This window comes from Sciurus carolinensis, chromosome 15, assembly GCF_902686445.1.
Source record: "Sciurus carolinensis chromosome 15, mSciCar1.2, whole genome shotgun sequence".
NCBI classification, from domain to species: Eukaryota; Metazoa; Chordata; class Mammalia; order Rodentia; family Sciuridae; genus Sciurus; species Sciurus carolinensis.
In genome coordinates, this window is record NC_062227.1 from 13,167,598 (window position 1) to 13,185,329 (window position 17,732).

Sequence of the window (17,732 nt, forward strand, 5' to 3'; positions counted from 1 at the left end):
TTAAAAATGATTGCATCTGTACTGAATGTGTACATACTAAATTTCTCATCATTATTCCCTAAACAATATAGTATCACAACTATTTGCATGGCATTTACATTGTATGAGGGATTATAAGTGATCTGGAGATAATGTAAAGTGCATAGGAGGATGCGCATAGCTTATATGCAAAAACACTGCCATTTATGCAAGGGACCTGAGCAGCTGTGGATTTGGATGTCCCTGGGGTGGGGATGTCTTGGGGTTGAAACCCTGCAGACACTGAGAGACAGTCAGAGTCCTTGAAAGAATTGAGTGACATTGATGAAGAGGATTTTGAGGGAGTGGAGGAAAAACCACTCTCTCTGCTGTTAAAAATAAAAAAGCAACAACAAACAACAAACAAAAACAACAACAACAAAAACCCTCCCAGGCTGGGGATGGACTCCGTGGTAGAGCCCTTGCCTATCATGTACTAGTGGTTCCATCACCAGAGTGGTGCAAAAAATTTTTTAAAAATTGTAAAAAACTCAGCATTGTTTCTTTGCACAATCAGACTCTGAACTTTGTCCATCTTGAAAGGGAGCTGTAGAGAAGAATTTTTCCTTAGAGAAAAACAAATGCTGAGCTAGTGACCCTGTTCCATATTTTCAAAAATAGGAAATTGACTGTGCCCCACTTGGGGTTTTAAGCACTCTGAGTGTGCTCGGAAGGGCTTGCTGTGGGCAGAGAGGCAGGAGAATCCTGAGGCTCTTTGGCTGTGCAGAAGTGAGCGGGACCCAGTGGCTGGGGACTCTGTCCCTGCATCCGGGTGAGAGATGGCCAGTTTGCCTGTCTCTGAAATTCCTGTGCTGTTTAATTTGAGTAGAGATAAAATACCACAAGAGAGGTCGCTTCGAAGGGCCTGTGAATTCTGACTTCCTGGCATGATTCAGCCTGACTGCAGGAAGTGTGGTAACCCATGGCCTGTGAACCCCACAGCCCGGCCCCTCCACTCAGCCAGGGATGCCATCAGGAGTCTTTCGTGGGAATGATCATGTCAATCGAATAGATAGTACTCAAAGTTCTTCACTTCCTTTAAGGCGCTTTTCTGAAGGATGCATTTTACATGACTTCTTTTGAATCCTATGACAACTTAAATTTTCTGCCCAGTTTTCCATCCAGCTCTGTTTGGATCGGTTTTGAACTCCAGAACTTTCCCTATTAAGGTAATAATTCCAAAACTAGTGATTCTCTGCCCTGGGTACCTGCTGGGCTCCTCCAGGGAGCTTTAAAAAAACCACTGTTGTCTGTGTCCTACCTGAAGAGATGTTGAGAGTCTGCCTACCTGGGGCCCAGGGTGACAGACCTGCAGGGCAGTGGCTTTATTAGGTGTCCTGTGACCTGAGCTTGCCAAGCAAAGCAGTGCCTCATACCACTGGGTGTTGATAGGAACAGCGAGGCAGCAGGGAAGCCCTCAGATGCTGGCCTGGGGGGCTGCAGTGGGCTGGGCGTCTGCATTTGTAACAAACATCTGGAGTGACTTTGAAGCAGTTGTGCAGAAAGGGTCCCTCCTTTGACCTGATTCTTGTTGGAGACCACAAACTTCCTGACTTCCACAGGCATTTTAGTCCAAGTCCTGAAATTACTGGTTGCCATCCCTAAGCCCAGCTGGACCATCTGTCCCGGGGTCGGAGAGATTTGCCATCTCTGAAGACCATGTGAACATTGCTTTCCGTCTTTTGGCTTGAGGTATTACCACAGAGAGGAGGCCCAGTAATTTTGTTTTCAAACTTTATTTATTTTCATTAACTTTTTTTTGATAGTGATAAATATTTTTTAAGATTCTTTTCATACTTGTAATAGGGTAATAATGTCTGTCTCACAATCTACCGTCCTCTCCCTCCCCACCCTAACCCTAACCCCAACCCTAACCCATATGTCAAGAGTAGGGTTAGGTGCTGGGCTATTGCATTAGTCAGATTTTCATTACTGTAACAGAATACCTAGGGCATTCAACTTAATATAGAAGAAAGATTTAGGGGCTCAGTGGCAGAGTGCTTGCCTAGCACGTGTGAGGCACTGGGTTCCATCCTTAGCACTGCAAACAAAAATAAGCAAATAAAATAAGGGCATGCTGTTCATCTACAACTACAAAAAAATATTTTTTTTAAAGGACTGGAGATATACCTCAGTGGTAAAACACTTAACTTTGGGTTAAATCTCCCATACCAAAAAAAAAAAAAATTTACTTTCACTCACAGTTTTGGAGATTCCAGTCCATGAGTGGTTGACCCCTCACCTTTGGTCCTGTGGCAAGTCAGCATATCATGGTGGCTGTGCATGTGAAGCAGAACCTCTTGACTGCAAAGTGAAAAGGAGGAGGAGACCATGTTCCACCATCCCTATCAAGGACATGTCCCTCATAACCAGGGACCCCCCACTGGGCCCCACCTCTTAAGATTCTACCATCTCTCAATAGTTCCAAGCTTGGGACTGAGCCCTTAGCACACGGACCTCTGGGGGACATGTGGATCCAAACCCAGCAGGTACAGCAGGAGCCAAGATCTGTCCTTCACTCAAGTGGCTTGTGGCCAGGTTGTACACAACAGGAGCCCAACATCAGGCTTGGGTCATGTGTAACCTTGTTTATTCATCACAGCCACCATATTGTTTTAGAATGTTAGAATTATAGAAAAATGCAATTCCAACCAAAAATTAGCAAATGTCATCATTTTACCATTTATGCCTTTATTTTTTTCCTAAAAACAGAACATCCCAAATAAAGCTGAAGCTCCATCCTTTTGATGAATGAAGAAATGGAGAGTGATTTATTTGCCCCAGGCCTGTGAGTACCAGGGCTGGATTTGAACTCAAGTGCCTTGAGTTGCAAAGACTGTATTCACTCTGCCATGTTGCTTCGGCTACACTGCCTGAGTTACACTGAGTCAACTGTGTACCTTGTGTGTAGCAAATAACCAACAGCTGTAACAATAAACAGACTTTCCTTGTGGTGGGGACTAATTTTTGGTGCCTTTTCATATAAGCCCACAATTTGAAGGTGGCAGGAGATGTTTGGATAGAGAGCCAGAGAGAGGGAGATGTGACTCTCAGGAGCTGAGGTGAGCTCAGATAAGAATGTTCCAAATATTAGCGCATAAGAAATCAATTCTTCCTTATACTGATTTTTACAAAATTCTGAACTTTCCCATCTAATTTGTTTGTGACCACGGAGACCCCTTGGGAATATTCTAGAAATTTCTCCACATGGGTATCTGAGTCACAGCATTCTTGCATAACATGATACGCAGTTGATCCTCATTTTTCAGGGTTCTGAATTTGTGAAATTTGTGAATTCACCTACTCTCTAAAGTTTACCATCATCCCAAAATAAATACTCAAGGTGCTTTTGTGGATGTGCACAGTGGGAAAAAAAATGTGAGTCACCAGCGTGCATGCTCCTGTGCTTGAGGGTGTACAAGGCCATGTTCTAACAGGGTGTTCCAGCTCCTTCTGTAAACAAGTGTCCTCTTCATAGTCTCTTCAGTAACTTGGTTTTGCATCATTTGGTGCTTTTCTTTGGCCATACTGCTGGTTATTATGGTCCCAACGTGTAATGCGGAAGAGCTGGGTAGTTCCTAAGCACAATGTGTCCTGGGGATGAAGCACCAGGGCAGCTTTGTTTGGGCACAAGTCACAGTGCTGTTGGTCATGAGTTCCATGACAGGGAATCAACAGAAGTGCGTTAAGTAAGGTCTCATTCAACAGATCCAGACGTGAGACGAGTTTATGCGTGGATCAGTCGATGGAAATGTCGTCAGCAGAAGCTCACAGCCTGTTGGCCGCAGGGAGCAGTGATTCAGCCTTGGCTAATTCAGTGCTTGGGTTGACTTTATGGAGCATCAAACAATGGGAATCAACTACATTTTGTTTCTCTCTTGTACAAAGGAGGGAAATAAAATTTAAAACCCAGGTAAATAGAATCAGGTTCTTTTTGTAAGAAACATGCTTCCAAAACAAATGTACCACCACTTTATAATAGAGTAAAAGTCTCCAGCCTTGTCTTTTACCTTGGTTCATGACAACAGCAGATCTTATTATGCTCAGCACTGTCTTGGTACCAGGAAGACATCAGTGAACAAGTCCAGAGGTGGACAGACCACAGTCTTCGGGATTAAATGCAATCTCATCAATTGGATATTTCTGTTTAAATCTAGCAGTAAACCCAGTGATTTCTTAAGGAAGTCTTCTGGGGTTGGGTGTAGCTCGGGGGTAGAGCATTTATCCAGCATGTGTGAGGCCCTGGGTTCCATCCACAGGATCCCTACCACACACACAATCTTCTAATTAGCACACAAATGTTTCACTTAAGAAAGAAAAATTACTACAGTTAATATTTGTGAAATGAACACCTCTCATAACTAGAGACTGATGTCATGTCGGTTTACTTCTAACTACCCACGCTGGGGATCAACGATGCTGTACACTCACCAGGAGGCCCTGGTGGCTTCCAGCAATCAGACATGATCAGACCTGCAGGACCATCTTGAGTCCTACAGGACACGGGCTCATTCAGGGATCACCAGGCAGAAACCCCTGCGGAAGCTCAGGGGTTCCTCAGTGGGAGTCTTTTGAGGTCCAGCTCAGGTCAATGAGGGCCACACCTGCAGCCTCTCACCTCCCTGAAGGACACTGTAACCTCAGGAGACAGGCATGTTTCCCTGGGGCCCGAGCCTGTTCTGTCGACAGTACTGAGTGCTGAAATGCAGCAGTTCTCTTACAAAGGACTGTGTTCCTCCGAGGGTCAAGTGTTGGTCATTTCAGCAGTTAGAGACTTTTGTGTACAAAATACTTCAGATAACATCATGACAACAGGAAAGCGTTTACTTAGGTCTTTATGTTTTCAATGTTTCTTAGACACCATTCTTTGTTCTTCTCCATCACTCTGTGTGCTAGAAAAGGTGTCCGGGTCCAGGTATTGTGGTCACTCGCATCTCTTTCAGTAAGAACAATAAGGTGCTCACTGTCCCCCCACTGCCTTGTAGATAATGTGCCCACTCAGGGACTCCCCTGCATTCAGAATGGTGGAAAGACCTCAGTCTTGGCTTTCAGGTCCATTTTATGTAGGGTGAGTTTTAGGTTTTGGTTTTATATTTTTGTGGGAAAAAAAAGCTTTGATTTTTGATAATGAATATTTTCTGACCTAATCGAGTAGAAAGCATGGTGTAACAATCACACATGTACTCATGGCCTAGTTGTAGGAATAGTGTGACACATTAATGTGTCAACTCTTTTGCTGATATTTTCTCAAGGCTTGTTTAAAGTAAACTGTAGCTATCCCAGAATTTCAACCCCCAAACACTCCAGTCTACCTCTCTTTTAAGAAGACATTATAGCCAGGCATGGTCGCACATACCTATAATCCCAGCAGCTCTGGAGGCTGAGGCAGGAGGATCTTGAGTTCAAAGCCAGCCTCAGCAAAAGCGAGGTGCCAAGCAACTACGGGAGACCCTGTCTTTAAATAAACTACGAAATAGGGCTGGGGAGGTGGCTCAGTGCTCGAGTGTCCCTGAGTTCAATCCCTGGAACCCACCCCCGCAAAACAAAAATAGAAAAAAGACATTTTGATAATACAGATGTCCTGGGACCACCTGGACAGAACCTGTTAGAACCAGACCCAAGGTACCGCAGGCACAGAGGCAGAGCACAGACTGCAGTCTGTCAGAGGGCGTACTGACGGAAGAGTGGGAGCAAAACCACTGGACTTTGGATCAAAAGAGGGACCTATATAGGTTAGGACAAAAGTGACTTTGTTCAAGCCAGAGTGTACCTCTTTAAAGGGTCCATTACACTCCCACTACCAAGAGGGCAAAAAGTGCCACACAGCACTCTAATGGTTCAGTTTACTTGTGGTGTGTGGGGACACTGTGGGGAGAACACCAGGGCCAACCAGGAGCTAACACAGTGGCTTCAGTGCAAGATGGCTGGGGTCAGGTCAAGCTGGATCGCAACGATGGGATCCCAGCGCCATCAGCACTGTGCTGCGTGCGTGCCCTGAACCTGTACGCAGCCGCCGAAGCAGAAGGTTTGGGAATAGGGACATGTGAGCCTGGGAAGAGGGGCATGTGAACCTGCCTTCCTAGGAGCAAGATCATTTCCTCCAGAGTAGAGAGCATGTCCTGAGCCATCATCCGGCCATCCTGAGGACATCCCACCTGCCTCACCAGTAGCTGTAGCATTCACCAGGTCATAGCCAACACATGGTGAGCACTCAAATGGCCCCACACCACCTTTTATTTGGGGGTGGGGTACTGTGGATTGAACTCAGGGTCACTCGACCACTGAGCCCTGTCCCCAGCCCTATTTTGTATTTTATTTAGAGACAGGGTCTCATGGAGTTGCTTAGTGCCTCACTTGTGCTGAGGCTGACTCTGAACTCCAGATCCTCCTGCCTCAGCCTCCCGAACTTCTGGAGTACAGGCAAGTGCCACTGCGCCCAGTCCTACACCAACTTTTTGAGGAGAGTTTGTCTGCTCTCATTTTGCAGATGGTGAACCAGAGGCTTCGTGTTAGGGCTAAAAGTAACAGAGAAAGTTCTGGAACCTAAGCGCTGTCATTCTTGAGCTGGACTTGTAACTGCTATTCAGCCTTTTCTCTTACCCACATGTACTCAGGCTTTCTAATGCTCTCCAGATGGATGCTGTCCAAGACAAGGCACACAAAATACAGCTTCACCTTGTTATCAAGGAGAAAGAGAAAAGCAAGCTTTGCTTTCAGAACACAAAGACCTTAATTTTGAAGTTATTTTCATTGCCTTGATTTAGACCTGAAATGTTCTTCAATGTTGTGCATAAGAAAAGAAAGGAATTTAGATGATAAGATCCACAGTCTCCATAATTCTGGACAAATTAGTGGTCTGTTGATAATCCTGGTAGAAAAATACAACTGGACAATATTTAAATAAATCAGAAAAAGATTTGCTAACTCTATTTCATTTGGTGGCAATGTGTAAAACAGTGTTTTCCTTCTGCATTCCATACTTGCATGCCGAAATAGGGACCTGATATTTTGAGGCAGTTATTGTTTAGGATTATCTCAGCATTCCTTGGGGGGCGGGGAGTATAGAAGCAAGTGATGAGCACACAGTTCTGGGGTTCGTGGGGCCTCTGCTGGAGATTCAGAGTTAGGTGGAGCACACTGGACTAGGACCTGCAGCTCCTCTGGGCTTCCTTGGATAGGAGGTGAGCAACTGGGGTTCTATCTGGATAAAATTCCAGTCACATATCATTCAGACATTCATCCAGCAAATGCTTATGGATCAGATAATCATCTATCCATTTCTCATTTATAAATCATTAATCACTTAGCCATCTATGATAGAATAATCCTATTCTAATCCCTCACCCATTCATGTGTTCTTTCCTCTGGATGCGGCCTGTGGGCCATCTATGATAGCCATGAGAGAGACATTAGGTAAAGGAGGGTTAACAGAGAGAGGCACAGTCACCTTTCTCAGCTCCGACAGGTAAAGAGCTTGGAATCTGTCCCTTCCATCCTCACAACAAGAAGCTGGACAAATGGAGAACCAGTGACTTTTTTCTTATTCAATCAGGTTTCCGTGTAGATGGACGCCAGGCATCTGGAGAGGTGGGCACATTCAGAGATGCCCAAACTAGCGTACCTGGCACAGAAGCTGTTGGAGTCACACGCTGATAGTCATTCTGGAGAGGCAATGTGGGTGGCTGGCTAGGGGCGACTGCAATAGTTTGAGAGAGAAAAACACTCCTGTGGACAGCAGTGTCAGAGGCCCCTTTCTCAGGCTTTTCCTCCAGGGATTCCACTTTAGGGGTACCCTGGATGTGGGTTAGTAGGTTACCATGAGACATGCAGACACAGAAATGCCTGTCATTGAAGAAGGATGTCAACCCAGATTCCTAGGAGTCAGAGACCCTAGGGAAGTCAGAGACCAGCACCCCACACGGCACCCCCAGGGACGCACCAGAGCCCCTCTGAAGATAGGGAGTGAAGGGAAAGCAGAGGCGAGAGGAGAGCCTGATCTGTGGTTCCCGCAGGAAGGACTGGGCAAGGCAGGGCAAGCAGGTGTGGGCTGGGTTCGTGTCGTGATTTCTGCAGGCTTCCTGGTAAGGCCTGGCCCCAGTTGCCTGAGTACCTGGCCTTCGGGTAATTAAGGCAGGAGAGGCACTGCTTGGTCTGTGAGAGCTTGATAAAGGAGGCCATTGAAGGGTGGACTTTGGGTTGGTTGGTTTGCACATGGGAAGTGTTTTGTTTTCTCTATATTATCTTTATTGGCCAGTCCTGGGGACGGGGACAGTATCTTCAACATTAACAAGGGCCCCAGTATCAAAACATCAGAAAATACAGACAATAAAAGACATGGTTAATCCAAACCTCACTAGGTTCTTATGGTGAAGATCTGAGAAAGAGCCCCTTAAGGCTTTGGCCAGGTTGGGGGTAAGTTGTAATTGTGAAGTGCACTGGAGCCTTCTCTGTAACAAAGGTTACCCTCCAGGGAAAAAACCAGAGTCCTGCCTTACCTGGAAATTCCCAAGTGAATTCTCATATCACAGCATCATCCTGTCTTTCTGTATCACTTAAAAGACGAAGGTTCAGCCGGGCACAGTGCAGTGGCCCACTCCTATAATCCCAGTGACTCGGGAGGCTGAGGCAGGAGGATCATGAGTTCAAAGCCAACCTCAGTAACTTTGCGAGGTCCTAAGCAACTTAGTAGGACCCTGTCGCAAAATAAAATATAAAAAAAGGGTTGGGGTTATGGCTCAGTGGTTAAGTGCCTGTAGGTTCAAACCTCAGTACCAAAGAAGAAAAAAGAAAAGAAAAAAATATATATATGCTTATATCCAGTAGGGGTCAGGGCTTCCAGAAAATTGTTACATAATTGATAAAGAGATCAAACATCCAAGAAGACATTACAAGCCTACATGTGTGTGCATGAAACAACAGAGCATCAAAACTCACAAGACAAACACTGATAAATCTGTAAGGAGAAGTAGAAAAATCTACCATTATGACTGGCGATTTCAGTTTCCCTCTGTCAGTAATTAATAGACCAAATAGAAAATCAGTAAAGCAGAGGCCTGAGCAGCACTGTCAGTCAACTTGACATTTATAAAATGTTCACTCCAACAGCAGAAGAATACACATTTTTCTCAAGCTCATATGGAGCATGCAGCAAGATAAACTGCATTCTAGGAAAACATGTTAACAAATTTAAATGAATCAAAGTCATAAAAATATGTACTTAATTAAACTACAGACTTCTATATGCCCTCCAGATCAAAGAAGTCTCAAAAGAAATCTTAGAATCTTTTGAAATGTGCAAAATGGAAATTAACTTATCAAAATTTGGGGGATGTAGCAAAAGCAGTGCTGCAGGAAAAAAATTATACCAGAAAGTATGTATATGTCTTAGTCAATCTTTTGTTGCTGTAGCAAAATACCTGAGACCAGCAAAATACCCGAGACTAGGTGCTTTATAAAGAAAAGAGGTTTATTTTGGGTGCTGAAAAGTCCATGGTCCACAGTCACGTCTAGCAAGGACCTGATGTTGCATCTTAGCATGGCAAGAAAACACCTGAGGGTCTTTAGAAGAGACCAAAGACGTGGGTGACCTCATTTTTATAACACCCCATTCTCAAAGTAACTAATCCAGTTCCTTGAGACCTTGCTCACTCCTTTGAGATTGACATTAATCTTTTCCAAGGGTGTTACCCTGTAAATTAATTACCTCATATTGGGCTCCGCCTCTTAAAGGGCCACAACCTCAATACACCCCACAGGGAACCAAGCTTCCAGAAGCACAAGCGCCTTTGGGGCCACACCCAACCCATCTCCAAACCAAAGCAATATGTTCGATAAAAGGAATATGTAAAGTGGATAGCCCACCATTTCACTTTAGGAAACTACAGGGGAAAGAAAGCAGATTAGGCCTCATCCAATAAGAAAGGAACTAATTAAAATGAAGACAAAAATCATTGGAATTGAAAACAGGCAAACAGCAGGGGAGACTCAATAAAATCCATGTTGGTTCTTTAAAATTAAATCAACAAAATTATTCAACCTTAGCACAGGTTGAACAAAAAAAGAAAGAAAAGAAAAGAAGAAAATTCTGATATACCCTAAGACAAAGCTCCTTTTGGCAGGAACAGCTGGGAAAGCGGGCTTCCTGCCTGACTGAGAGGCTCAGGCATGTCCCTTGAGTCCCTCTTCGGCTCGCCTCGCCTCTGGTTTGGTGGGGTCCAGGTCTCCTAGCAGCACTTGGTTTTGAATGTGAAATCAAGAGGCCCCACAGCTGGGGCCTCACACTTCTGCTTTCTGGTGTGTTCTGCAGGCTGACACTTTGAGGAAGACCCTTCCCTGGTCACACACACCGCTGGCAGCAGGAAGCCCTCCAGCTTGCCAGGGCCTATCTTCTGCTTTCTCTCCATTGCAGCCATTCTCTTTTTAAAGTCCTCTCCTCTGCGCTTTGTCCTCCTGGAGTTCCATGCAGTCTGTAACCTGCGATCCTCCAGTTTCCTGTGTGTAAACCCAGGAAAGGAAGGTAGGTCAGATTTGCAGGAATCAGGTACATTCAGGAAGAGACCTCTGGGGTCCCTGCACTCCCATACCTGTGCATAGGAGGGGTGGTACGTCCTGTCTGTGCTGTGGCTTCTTCCCATGGCAACATTCCCATCCATGTGGCTAAACCATCCTTCGCCCTGGATATAACCTTTGTCCCTTTCTTTAAGCACTGGATACCTTTATACGCCAGGTTTATGACAGATACAGTTATAAATCTGAAGCAACTCTCATATGCTCCTGGAATATTTTACAATCATGAGTCTCCCATAATTATTTTTAATTGTCTAGGAAAAAAAGGTGAGTTTTTATATGTGGTCAGTAAAACCCCGGAGATTTCTTAGGGCAGGGCCAGGGCTTTTATTTAAATCAGGTAGTTTGGTTTTTCCAGCAGCTACAGGGTCCCTGTACAGGTTGTGCTAATGAGATGGAGGGATGGAAAAAGTAAAAATAGTGTCTGGAAGCTGGACACTTCAGCCAAGCACCTGAAGATCAGACAGATGCTGTGTCTACTGCTGCAGCTACACCCCAGGCCTCCCCGCAGCTTCAGTTCTGAGAAGAAAGGGTGTTGGGACTTGGAACAGGATCAAGGAGAGCTCTGTACCTTTACTGCCATATTTATCTTCCCTGTGTGCTTTGCCCAGACAAGACAAGACCAGCAAGATGTAGCAGGCATGCTCAACATGAATTCTTCGTCTCAATACTTTGCCGGGTGTTGGTATCTTTCCCAGAGGACAGTGGTGATGAGGTGGCTCCTGGGACACAGTAGATGGTTAGTTCACTGGGGAGATGTCCTTGTCTATTCTTAGGATCCACACAAGCCCCAGCTGGCTGGCTGCAGTCCCACCCTGTCCTCCTCTGTTCAAGAGAGCATGAGATAGCCTTTGCTAAGGTATGATCTTGGCCTTGACCCAGTCTCCAGTTAATTATTCACAAAACCCAGCTCTTTTTAAAGATCCATTCCCAATGTGCCCCTCTCCCTCCCCTGAGCCCACCTGTGTGGTGTGCTTTGGTGGGGAGCAGCTTCAGGGGTGGCGCCCAGGTGAAGTGCCCAGCTGAGTCTCCTATTCTGGGCATCAGCCTGGCATGGGTGACTTTATTGTCCTCCCTGCTCACTTCTCTGTGCAGGGCAAGGGGAAGTCCAGTTTCAGCTCACCTCCCGACTGCCTTTCCTCCTGATCCTGGAGGTGAACGTGGTCGACTCTCTTCATATTCAAGCATTGTTACTTGGGGTATTGGAAATTTGGATTATAACCAGGGTTTTCAAATATTAGACTGCTTCAAAATCACCAGGGAAACCACTGAAAATAGACTTCCTCTCTCTGTGGCCTCTTTGCTGGGTCTGTGTGGATCTCAGAACCCTCATTCCCTGTGTCTGGGTGGGCACCTAAGGACCCAGGAGGCTCTGGACTCCAGCCTTTTGTTGAGTTGAAGCTCATTTCAAAACCTTTAATGGGCAGGTGGCTTTGGCCAGTTACATTAAGAGGCAAGAAGAGGTGTATGTGGTAGAGAACCCGGATGCACACAGCCCTCAGGATAAAAGGAGATATTCTTGACCAATTCCTGTTCCCTTCCTTCCATGAACCACTCCAGCCTACATGTTATCCAGGAGACAAAGAGCTTCCTTTTCTATCCCAGGGATACAAATGTAATGACTAGCCCATGGCAGCCGCTGGGCAGGCCTGTCAATATACCAATGATTTAGATTTTAACATTAAATGCACTTAGGTGGGCTGGTTGCTTATTTGTAGCCAACTATGTTGAGAGTTAACACCCAGGTGGACACGGAGGCATATTATCTGTGATTGGATTTAGCGACGTCTAAGTGAACATAGAAAAAGGCTTTTGGAGCCTCTGCTGTGGAGTCTGAGGATGTCTGTCAGTTTGCTGAGGTAGGTCAACCCTGCTCTCATGCATATTCAGGGCTTCCACGTTCTGAAGGTGCCGCAAACAAATTTGGTTTTGAAGCTTTGGTTGGTGTTTTCTTCTACTGCAGCAACTCCTGTATTTCCAAATGACAGTGAAAGTCAGGCTCGCCACACCTAGCTTACTTTTTGTTTCTGAAATATGGGTGTCTGTAGCCTAAGGAGGCCCTGCGCTTGTCTGTGAATGTAGAACAGGAGCGCACTCTGCAGAATGAACGAGAAGCATGACTTCCTCTTGGGAGAGCAAGCATCTGTGCAGTGCGATGCTCAGGCAGGCCAGCTGGAGGCTGGGGGACAGGCTCTGCAGGGTGGTCTCCCAGAGGGCAGTCCCACGTATCTGCTAACAAAGCCAGGGTGGACGTGGGGCAGGTTGTGTGTGTGCTGATTTCCATTCTTCCGTGTTGTAGCCCCTGGTTTGGGTCCACATGTTTGCTTCTGCATGGTGAGACATGTTTGCTACAGAAGACTGTGAGCACCCACAGCCCAGGGCAGACTAGTCAAGGGTGGTGGTCTGTGGAAGCAGGTGCTGTGGGGGTTAATTCCTGCCTCATCTCTCTTTGCTTGGTCATTTCTCTATAACTAACCAGCCAATCTCTAACCAGCCCTGCAAGACTGATTCTCTCTCTTAGCTGGAGCCCATTCCTCTTTCTTATGAAAATTAATGTAACCCACAGAGGAAGTTTTTCCTTTTACCCAAATCTTGACAATTTTCTCATCTTCAGACCACAAAGAAAATTCCCAGACGCATTTGAACAGGCTACTTTGCATTGGAGGGGCTGTGTGCTTTTGAGTATGATAAACCTAGATTTGCATCATCCTGATTTTGTTCCCCAAAATGATATGGATTTTTTTTATTTTGCATTTTATTAATGATTGTGGTTCTGCAATGTGGCAAAGCATTTGCTTACAACATTAACAATTTTTGAAAACCTGGCTTTTAGTGGTTTGACAGTACCCTCTTACATGCCTGTACTAAAAACTAGCTTTTACTAATTCCTTATTTTTTAACAGCCAGAGTATTTCTAATATTCTGTGCAAGAGTGACGAACACTTGTATAAATAGATCCTCGTCAACATCAGATTGTTTCCTTATATTCTTAGAGCTACAATGGTGGCATGATACAATGACACACATTCCATGGCTCTTGATACATGATGCTGTGAATTTAGCAGAAATGATCTCTGCTGCTGTTTCCCAGCGAAGCGTTTGCTTCTGCCAGGGTCCGTCGATGAGGGGCTCTCGTGGCCTGCAGATGGGAAAATGGGCCACTCTCAATGACTGAGTGCTTTCGGAAGTGTTTGCTGCAGGAAGTTGCAGGGCTGGGGGTGGGGAAGCCCACACCTGCAGGGCCATGCTTCAGTGATCTTAAGAAAAGCAGAAGCCTGAACCACAGCGCGAAGGCCCTTAGATAACGAGGACGGACGGGCAAGAGTAAAGGGTACGGAGGCTTCCTCTGCTGGTTCCAGGTCAAGCTAGAAAGTGCTGAAAAGTAGACAGATTCCAGGAACAAGAATAATGTATTTAGGAACATGGTCATACATATGACGAGTAGTTCTCCCAAAACACTTGAGGCACAATTGTGCGTGTTTAGGAATGAGATTCAGGGAAAGTGAGGGGGAAAGGAGGAAAATTACTTAGAGTCAAAATTCACGGCTCACGGCCTCCAGATTTATGAATTGATCTATTCACTAAAATGTACCTGAAACCCCCCAGTAAACACAGTGCTTTGAACGTTGTTTGTGTAAAGGTGCAACGTGGTGAAAAATTGGTGTCTGCTAACACACAGGCTCAGGTTGAGTAAGCGACCCTCGGCCTCAGGTTGGATAAGGAGATACCCCGCCTTCTCTCTCAGCTTTTCTAGTGTGAACAGGCGTCCCTTTGTTTTCTATTTATTGCCACTCTTGAGGGGCATTTTTGTGCTTTCTGTTGGTGGCTTCACTATGTAAAATGGTCCTAAGAATGCTGCTTAGGGTCTCTAAGAGCTAAAAGGCTGTGATGAGCTTTACAGAACAGAAAGGTCGGCTTTATTCCTGAGTTGCAGTGTTGGTGAATATGAGTCCCTGTTAATACAGCAACAATATATATAAAATCATTTGTTAAAAAAAATAGAAACGCCCATTTTAAAAAAAGGTTATGTATCGATCGACTGAGAAAAACGTAGCCAAAGAACCAGGTGCCACATCACACGCCTGTAATCCCAGTGGCTTGGGAGGCTAAAGCAGGAGGATTATGAGTTCAAAGCCAGCCTCAGCAGCTTAGTGAGACCCTAAGCAACTCAGAGAGACCCTTTCTCTAAATAAAATATAAAAGAGGGCTAGGAATGTAACTCAGTGGTTAAGCCCCCTGGGGTTCAATCCTTGGTGCCTCCCCCAAAATGTAGACAGAGGACCCCAAAAATTAAACCTCACATTTTCCTTAGGAGCAATGGTTTGGGATTTGCGAATGTGTTGTTCATGCTGTAGAACGTAACCACCACGGACAACAAGAAACTGCTGTACATTTTGTTTCATGCATGAGATGAAAGGAAAATAGAGGCAAGAGTGTTAATACTGAAGAAATGGAGAGAGGAGAAGAGAGAGAAACAAATGACACCTCGAAGTTTCACCAGTTATAATGTTAGTGACGGGAATTCATCGGAACTTTGAGATCCGCCTCTGATCCTGGTTCCCATGATCTGTAAGCGCTAGGCTCAATACTGTGGCCCGTGCAGGATTTGGGGAGCCGTCCTGTGCTCTGGCCTGAGACGTGGAGATGCAGGAAAACTGCATGAGGCTGGCCGCGCCCAGGAGCACAAGCTGGGCTTGGGCAGCTCAGCACCCCGCTTCCCGACCCCCATCTCTCTGCTCACCTCCTCACCACCAGAAGGGCTTCTCCTGGCTCTGCCAGGAGTTTATCCTCACTCCCCCAGCTCATTAGCTCTTGTTTATCAATAACTCATTCAAGTATTGATCAAGCACCGGGTGTTTCTGTCGCCCGACCCAATTGCACTGACTGCATCCAGTATCTGTGGCTACCTAACAAATTGCCCTCAACTTAGTTCATTAAGACCATAGCAATCATTTGTAGGTTGAGCACACCTAATTCAAAAATCCACAATCCAAAATGCTCCAAAATCTGACACTTTTTGAATACCTACATGTCATCACAAGTAGAAAATCCCATACTGTGAGACTTCGTTTTATGCATGATTTCAAAATTATTATATTAAATTGCCTTTAGGCTCTGGGTGTAAGATGCATATAAAGCATAAATGAATTTGGTGTTTAGTCTTGGGTCTCATCCTCAAGATTTCTTATTAGGTACATAAAAATATTACATTTTTTAAAAAATCCAAAATCTGAACACGATTCCGTTCCAAGCTTTTTGGGTAAGGTACACTTGATCTCTGCTTTCTCTCATTATTCCTGTGATCGGGTGTTTGGTATGGCTGGACTGGCTCGGGTTCTCATAGGGCTGCAGTCTCCTCTGAAGGGTTGACAGGGGCTGGAGGATCCTCTTCCAGGATGTTTCCCATGGCTGGCTAGCTCATGCTGACTGTAGGCTGGAGGCCTCAGTTTCTTTCCACATGGCCTCTCCAGAGAGCTGCTTGAGCATCCTTACAACATGGTATCTGTCTTCCCCAAGGGTGAGCAATTCACTTGAGTAGCTCTATTTTATCATGCTAGACTGAGGGAAAACTACAAAGTCTTTTGATGGACCAGCCTCAGACACTCCACACATCACTCTGCAGTCAGTCAATCAGTGTCTGAGGGTATGAATACCGGGTGAGGCTCACCGGGTGCCATCTTGGAAGCTGCCTGCCATGGAGACACTTGAACTTTCCAAGAAGTGTTGCAGGGTAGAGACCCATTGTTAGGGTAGCCTCTATTCTGGGGAGTAGAAAACAAAATGGTAAACATATTTACTCTAGTGGAATGTCAATTCTAGTGATTTTGGGGAACACAGACAAGAAAAAAAAGAAGTTATGAAGATGGGGGGACCAGGGGTTGGGCAGGTGCCCGGTGGGCATGATGAGCTCTGCTCCCATTCACTGTGTTGGCATTCCTGCCGGCTGCTCCTTTGCTGGAGATGGAATTCCTTCCACTGGAGTTATGAACTCTGGATGACTTTGCACCTGCCTTCTGGATCTCAGTATCTGTGCCTCATCTACTCACATTGCCCCTAGAAGCATGATTTTCTAATCAGCTCAAAGGTCATCAGAAACGCTGTGCTCACAGGGCAAGCAGGAGGCGGTTGCTCCCTGACAAGGTAGAGCCGCCCAAGTGATAGGTTTCAATCTAAATGTATTCTTAAGGTCAAAGGTCATATACTCAAATTATTTCTGGAACTAGAGAAATGGACCACTGACGTCCAATGAGAAGAGGAGATCCAATGGTGTCAGTCAGTGCAAAGCAATACAGTGGGATGGAAATAAAACATGTGGAAGACATGCAGATGCTTCCTAGCTATAGAGGGACTCCTCACCATTCACAGGAAACCATTTCCACAGAGTCAGGGAGGGCTGCTCAGGGCCGGGGCAGACAGAACCAAACCTTGTTAAATAAACATGACTTCTTTCTGGATTTAACCCCTCACAGTGTGTCATGTGTGGAATGAAGCCTGATTGGCACCCGATTCGCATGAGGGGAGGTTTTGTGGGAAGGAAGCAATATCTCTGGTTGAGTCCAAGCCTCTGATGAGCCGTTCATCATCCTCATGTGGGTGTGTCTGTCTCTCTCCCTTGGGCAAGTGCATGTGCCTGCATGTGCACACACACACACACACACACACACACACACACACACACACACCCTCCCTCCTGTGTGGGGTTTTCTGTTCCTTTCTCTTCTGCATCCCACCACCATCTAACCCTTCTCTATTCCACACTTCCACTCACAAGGTGGGCAACCTCCACATTCTCCATTCATTGCTGCCATTTATTTATTTATTTACTATTTTTCAGTTATACATGACAGTAGAGTCTATTTTGACATATTTATACAAACATGGGGCATATCTTATTCTAATTAGGATCCCAGTCTTGTGAAAGTACACAATACTTTGTATGAACATAGGAATGTTATGTCAGATTAATTCCACTGTCTTTCCTATTCTAATCCCCCCTCCCTTCCCTCCATTCCTCTTTGTCTAATCCTCTGAATTTCTGTTCTCCTCCTTCCTTGTTGTGTGTTAGCATCCGCATATCAGAGAGACCATTCAGCTTTTGGTTTTGGGGGACTGGCTTATTTCACTCTAGATCCATCCATTTACCAGTG

General features: G+C 45.5%; 1 protein-coding gene across 3 annotated transcripts in view; it reads left to right on the top strand.

Annotated features, from left to right (window-relative positions):
- Positions 1-17,732, top strand: part of Syk (spleen associated tyrosine kinase) — an 85,411-nt gene that overhangs the window by 12,230 nt on the left and 55,449 nt on the right. The gene's annotated exons all lie outside the window — the stretch shown is intronic.